This window comes from Drosophila ananassae, chromosome 3L, assembly GCF_017639315.1.
Source record: "Drosophila ananassae strain 14024-0371.13 chromosome 3L, ASM1763931v2, whole genome shotgun sequence".
NCBI lineage: Eukaryota > Metazoa > Arthropoda > Insecta > Diptera > Drosophilidae > Drosophila > Drosophila ananassae.
Window position 1 is genome coordinate 1,867,552 of NC_057929.1, and position 6,992 is coordinate 1,874,543.

The 6,992-nt window shown below is 40.1% G+C and overlaps 1 long non-coding RNA gene across 3 annotated transcripts; it reads left to right on the forward strand.

Moving 5' to 3' along the window:
- The first annotated feature begins 5,352 nt into the window (after positions 1 to 5,352).
- On the forward strand, positions 5,353 to 6,646 carry LOC116654775. Of its 3 annotated transcripts, none has more exons than XR_004309991.2 (3): positions 5,353 to 5,724; positions 5,780 to 6,044; positions 6,388 to 6,646. It is a non-coding gene; the product is annotated as an uncharacterized LOC116654775 (long non-coding RNA). The 3 variants fall into 3 exon arrangements; XR_004309990.2 differs by lacking the exon at positions 6,388 to 6,646 and having other exon boundaries at positions 5,780 to 5,812; positions 5,873 to 6,048; XR_004309989.2 differs by lacking the exon at positions 6,388 to 6,646 and having other exon boundaries at positions 5,780 to 6,048.
- Positions 6,647 to 6,992: the final 346 nt, after the last annotated feature.

A 6,992-nucleotide genomic window follows, 5' to 3' on the forward strand; every position in this document is an offset into this window, starting at 1 on the left:
GTGTTGTTGTGTGCTCACTTCCGCTGACAATTGTGTCCTCGTTGAGTTTGTTGTCCTCATGCCACGCCCCCTTGCCCCTTGCATTCAGCCATCCATCCTTTGGCTGGGGCTAATGATGTCAAATTACTTGCGGGCATTTTTATGTCATAATTAAACTGACAACGAGAGGCAATTTTTTTTTATTTGAGTGAGCCGGCACACGGCACTTGGCGCTGCAGCTGGCAAATGGGAAAAGGCAAAAAGGAACTGAAACTGGGGCCCAGAAAAGTATGCTATGTCGTTGTTTAGATGCACAATTGTTGCAATTGCAGTTCCTCATCCGCGCTCCACGCTTCTTGTTAACATACTTAAATGCACACAGGGAGAATGGAAGTGGTAGTGGAAGTGGAAGTGAGGCTTGGGCATAAAAATAAACATACACACATACACCCACAAACACACATACAGAAAGGGACACGCTTAAGTGCCTGCAAGTATGCCATGAAGTTTTTCGTTATTGCCACTAATTACAAGCAGCCGCTGTTGTGTTGCTATTCTTACTCTCTAGGGCTATCATCCACTAGTCCAGCTTGTTAGAAGGACTAATTTGATGAAGAATACAAAATGGAGAAAAAAAATTAACCTTATCTAGTTGGAAAAACACATATTTCAAATATAGAATGAACAACACCGGAATGGATTTTCGCGGTTAGCCCTTTTGCAGACTCGCTGAAAGAAAAATTCTTCCTCATCCTGTTCTATAGGACAACCTTGCATGCCAAATAAAAAAAAAGAAAACCAAGCTCTTTACTGTTCATATCCTTGATCCATTTGAGCGGCTCCGGCATTCACCGGATATGCGTGGCCATTAAGGTCCGGCCCGGCCCTAGTACCCCTTTTCGGCGCTATCCATAGATATTGGGTGGACAACTGAACTGTTCAAACATTGTAATTCGCGCCCTGGTCCTCCTGACAATGGTTAAAAATTGTTTCGATGTTACCTGGATTCAAGCCACCAAACAGGAGGGAGCCGAATCCAGTTAATGTTTTTTTTTGCCGACTGTGTGTGCGGGGGGGATATATATTTTATTGCTCTGGTAGTTGAAAGGAAATGAAAATTGTTTTATGCGGTTACGCCAAAAAGTATGCGATGCATTTTAACTCTCCTTTATTTTTTTTTTGTCCACCACTGCCCATCAGCATCAGATCCTGGCAACTGGGCCGCAAAAGTTTAAATAAATGTTTGATGGAATGCACAATTTGGCCGGCAACCCCGCAGCTCAGTTAAATGTTAATCACCTCCCCATGATCCATCGAAAAAGTTCAACGAGTGAGTATCCTTTTTTATTTCTTTCAATTTTTTATTTACAAAAAAATGGTGTGTTGTTTTTTTTTGGGGATATCTGCAGCTGCCACCACATCCGCTGGGTCAATTCCTTCATACAATTAAACTAATTTCCGTCGATGGCAAGACAACTTATTTTGCATCGACAATAAGTTGTCCCCAACTGTCCTTTGCCTGCACATGTCAATCGTTGGGGGCCATCGATTTCATTTCGCGACGACCAGTACACGCCAGCTGCCATTCTACTCCTCCTATCCAATACCATCCAATGGTAGCCCCTTAACCCTTACCCTGTCTGTGGGTACTCTGGCCATGGCAGTGGGTCCTGCCTTTGCTCATCAGTTTCTTATTTACAAAAGAAATCATGCAATTTGCATTTGTCTCCCAGCAAGCTGCTGATGCTGATGTTTTGCGCTGTTTTGTTTTGTTTTGGCTGATTTTGTTTTATTTCATTTACGTTTCGTTTTGTTGAGACGTCAAGTACAGAGACTCCAGTTCGAAAAGATTTAACAGTGGTTTTAGTTTTTTAAAATATAATTAACAAAATTTAAAGATTAAATCATTTTTTTGATAGTTAATTCGCCTTATATGAAAACCCCTTTTCAAGCTTCTAAAAGATAGTTTTATTCATAAGACAATAACCTAAAATATCACCAGAAAGCTTAAACTTAAAAAATATAATTCCTTTCTCATAGCTTCTTATTAGTATAATGTTTTTGAATCAATAATCCTTTGAGGACACTGTATTAACTGGTTGACTGTCAGGCCATCAGCTGATTTGCATCGAAACGAATCCGAAGCCACCAACAGTCAAATTGCCAAGCGCTGTGAGGATTAATTCATTACAAAAACCCGTTCAGCACAAGAAATAATAACAACAATCAGCGGATACCAAAGGACAGGCCCTAAGCTGCTCTACTCCTCCCGATTCCCTCACATTTTTTTTTTTGTGGTCCCTGTTTTACTGTCTGTCCTCTTAATGCCAACGAAAACTCATTTGAATTTAGTTTTCATTTAATTTAATTTAATTCGCTTTGGCCAGAGCTTCACTTTTGCTTGGCTTTCGGGTTTTTTTTGGTTTTCCTTCATTACGCTTCTGCTTTTGTGGCACTCGTCGCTGTGGCATGATGATGTTGCCTGATTTTCATTAGTTTTTTCCATATAAGTTTCAAATCGATAACGAGCATTCGTCGAAATCATATACATATATGAGTGGATGGTGGAGCGCGGCTGCTTGCCAGCTCGGCCAGCTTGGCCACTGGCCACTGGACTGGATCCTGGCCCGGACATCGGGCTGTCTTGGCCGGTGGGGCTGGCATGCGCATTGGACATCCAGCATCTTCTGCTTCAGGTTCTTCTCCTTCATCGGATGGAGAGCAGCACGCTTAGCCCACGGGCTAAACCACACCGAGCCGAGCCCGGCCAAGTTAAGAAAGCCCAGGCCAAGTCAAGAGTGGCCTGTGAGTTATGTAAAGCAGGCGGCTATGACATAAATTTCTGGCTTTTGTCATGCCTCAATTGGTTGCTGGGACCACCGTAAGAGTTTGATAAGGAGGATAATACCTCCAACGGGTATTTACTTGCTAGACTGTCAGACATACAGGGAATTGCTCGGCCCAGCACCAGACACATGGTAAATAGTGAATAGTTAATGTGAAGCTTTAGAATCTAAAGTAAACTAAAAGGTATTTATGTTTCTTATCTAAATGAGGTACAAGAAACTCTTAGATACTTACCTCTTAGAAATTATATCCCTGAGTATATTGATGTCCTATAACGCTAATCCTCAGGGCATTATTTCAATCTTGGCCAAAGTCAGACTCCCTTAAATGTCGCCCAATCTTAAATAGAACCCAAATGATAAATTAGCATACGTTTAGAGAGCCGACCAGGCTGAACCCAAAGTTAAACCCTTTATTGGCATCAGAAGACGGCCGTCTTCATCGAGATAATTAAAATGCATAATTATAACGAAAATGCGACAACATTTTCCTGGCAGCAGCAAATTACGACAAATGCCGACAACGCATTTAGAAATGCAAATCAATCAGGCGAAGGGCGGCCCAGGAGCGGGTCAGGCCAGCCAAGGAGGCGGGGCTGCCCAGGGGGCTGTCTCAAGTAGGCAAACCCAAAAGTCCGAATGCCTCGGCATTATCATTTGGATACGCTTTTGTGTGTGATGGGTACCAAAAAATCAACTTCTAATTAGCATAAAATTTCATTCGACAAAAGTTTATTGAGTTCTGCATTAATTGCGTGGCCCGGGCCGGACGAATAACCCTTTAAGATCCCGGAAAAAGGGTTGGGGCGTATGTCCCGGGTCCTTGGATCCCGGGGATTGGACGGAGAAGAGCGGAGCGTTGGCCGTTGGTAAGGTGCGTAGACAATTAATCTTGAAATCGGGCAATATTTGACTTTTGTAGTCGCTGTCGCTGGTGGTGTCGCCTGGTGTCCTGCATTCGCCTCTCAGCTGGCTTTTTAATGGGCAAATTTGAATTGCTAATGCGGGGGAAGCAGACAGTTTTTTGGGGGCTTCGATGTTGACATATCGAGCCATATAACATAATGAACGCTTTGGCCGCAATTTTGCATATTTTTGCGCCGCCCCACCCATGCCATTTCTGGTCTATTTTAATAATCCTTTTTTTTCGTGTCGAATGGCCACAATATTCTAATTATTGTTAGATCCCCTATCAGTCAAACTTTTTATGGATTTTAGTAATTGAAAAATCAAATCGAAATGGATTTAGAAAAATTGAAATATTTTAATGGTGGAGAGATAAGGAAAAACTGGACAGTAAGGGCCAAAAAAAGAAGTGTAAAATGTGTTTGAAAAACTAGATGCAGTGAAATTTAATCACTTAGGATGCACTCAATTACGAAAAAATTTGCCTAATGACAAAATTACATTTGCATGCTCTCCACTCTGCCACACTGTCTCTGCCACACGACCCCATGGCCACCTCTGCCGCCCAGGATGCCATTTTCCTCGGCCTTCGCTCTATAACTAATTGCAGGCAAACAAAATTTTCACACAGCTACTGAAACACGGGGGAAAGCCTGCTAAATGGACAATGATGATACTAAAAACAAGCTAACATGATATTGGAATAAAATATATTTAATAATTAAGCTTCTCTTTCTTCTTAAAATCATTAAACTATTTCATTATTTCATTTTCTTCAAGTTTTTTACTTTAAATTCAATGACCCAAGCCAGAAACAAGCTCTCATGCCATCACTAGTTTAAGGGGCAGGATAACAGGAAGGCCTGCTCCTGGCTAGGGCCAGAATCTAATTGCATACTTTCGGGCGCATAACTTTGCACTAAAATTAACCTCTAACCTATTTTACGCTGCTTTCTGCCAGCGGCCCATTTAATGAAGGACAGTCATGTCCTCGCACCTTGCACCTCCTACCTTCCGTCCACCTCCTACCGGATGCAAATGAAGAGCTGCCTGGGAAGATGCCACAGGAATAGAACTCTGCTTTCAGGATCCTAGCAGCCAAAGGACGCGACCGCCAAAGCGCGTGAAACTTCTATGAGCAGATGGGGGAGTGGGTCGAGGAGGTGATGCTCTGATGCTCGAAAGGTGAGTCCTGCTCGAAACAGCAGTGCAACATCATCATCATCGCCATCAGTAGCAGCTTCAGCAGCGCGGTCTTAATTGCACGAATTTCATTTTGTCTAAATGAACACCAATTTGGATTGGAGGTCACCGCCAGGGAAAACGCAGGTGCACTCGCTCAGGTGGCAGAAATTGGTATGGAGGTGGTGGCTAGCTACCAAATAAATAGCTAACAGTATATCATGAAATCAAATTATTTAACTATACTTTTAGTAGAAAGAACTATATAATACCCGGAACTACCTACTAGCCCCAAAACATATTAAATCCAAGTTCTAAATAATCTTAAAAACAGGACTAACCTCCTTCCCATGTCGACATCCTTTTTCCCAAAGTAATTGACATAATTTCCAAAGTAATTATGACAATATTCAAGGTTCTAATTGTATTCCACGTGTAGTGTGTGGATTTCCAACAGGGCACGCATGCGAAGAGCGGTCATAAGATAGACATAGAAAAGCTTAAAAGCTTATCACCGAATATCATTGATCTGCGGTCACCTTGGATAAGTGAACGAAACATCACGCGATTCTTATCTATGTTTTTGCATATCGAGATAAGAGTGCCGTTATGTAAAAGCTTTTTCTCTAGCATAGTTAGGGCTAGATTTGCATAGGAGAGCTTTGACATTTTTTGACGAGCTTGAAAGCAATACGGCTGCAATTGTAAGCCAAGTTTAATAAATATTTAAATAGTGCTGAAAATAAATAAAATTAAATCCCAGACGAATTATCGGGATTCATTTAATAAGTGTTTAGTTATTTTATGCCAGGTATGTTATAAATTCAGTGCAGTGCAGTTTTTTCATGAATTTATTACCCCCCCAGTGCCACGTGCCAGTGCGGCTAGTACCAAATTATGTAAGCGGCTAGCACCAGTTTTTTTTTAATCGGCTAGTACAGGATTATGTAATCGTCTAGCACCCTATTATGCAACCGGCTATCTGGAGGCCGAAATGGATGAAATATGGGAATTAACTAGTGCAGAGATTCGACGCGGGATCGCAATCTTTTGATAAATATTTTTGGATTCGACGACAAGCCCCCTTTTCGCTACACGGAGAGAAAACTCCAGCGAATTATTGATAAATTTGTAACTATAAGAAGTGCAATTATGTGAATATTGGCCTGCTGAATTTTATTCAAAGCTCAAATCCCTTTTGTTAATTATGAAATTATTCTGCGGAAAGAAAGAATATTGTATCTTAATTCGAATTTTGCACACCCTTCAGTTTTTTTAAATAATTAATATCTTAATATCCGTTGTTATTTTATTATAAATATATAGATTTATGTAAATATATATATATAAGTGATATGAAAATATAAGGAAAGAATTTAGATTGAATTAAATAATGATAACTTTGCGATAATATTCGAGCATGGCCAGGCTAATTTATTGTTCTATTTAAATTAATAATTATAAACATCTCTAGCTATTCCTGTCCTTGAGCTCAACGGCGGCGAACATCGGTGAGTGAATATCCCTAAATTAAATTTTAATAGTTTTGCGAAGCAAACAGTAAATTTTAGCAAGGCATGAATTGGATAATTTTGGATTGATAATAATTTTAACTAATGAAATCGCAAATTTTATAATTCCTAATTTAATTACTACATTAATCCCAAACGTAGTTAAACTGATTTATTGAATTTAACCCAATATTTTTAAATCTCTTCTTTATATCTAAATATAAATTTATATATATATATATTAATATGAATTCTAATGAAATTATATAAAGTAGCTGTTGAGGAGAAATTTTATAATGAAATAGAAATACCCGACTGGGAAAAATGAATCAAGTTCGCTCCAATTTAAATTTGAGTGTTAGGAACTCCATGAAGGCTTAAGGCCATTACAGATCCGCCACCGAAACTTCAAATAGCCATGCTGGAACCACAATAGGTATCACATAGGATTGTGATATGGGGCGAATCAAACGTCGTAGATCTCGCCAAGGTCGGGTGGGTTAAGAATAGGGTATAATGAACATCTAATACCCTACAACTGATCAAAGTCATTCTCTCTCTCTTTCTT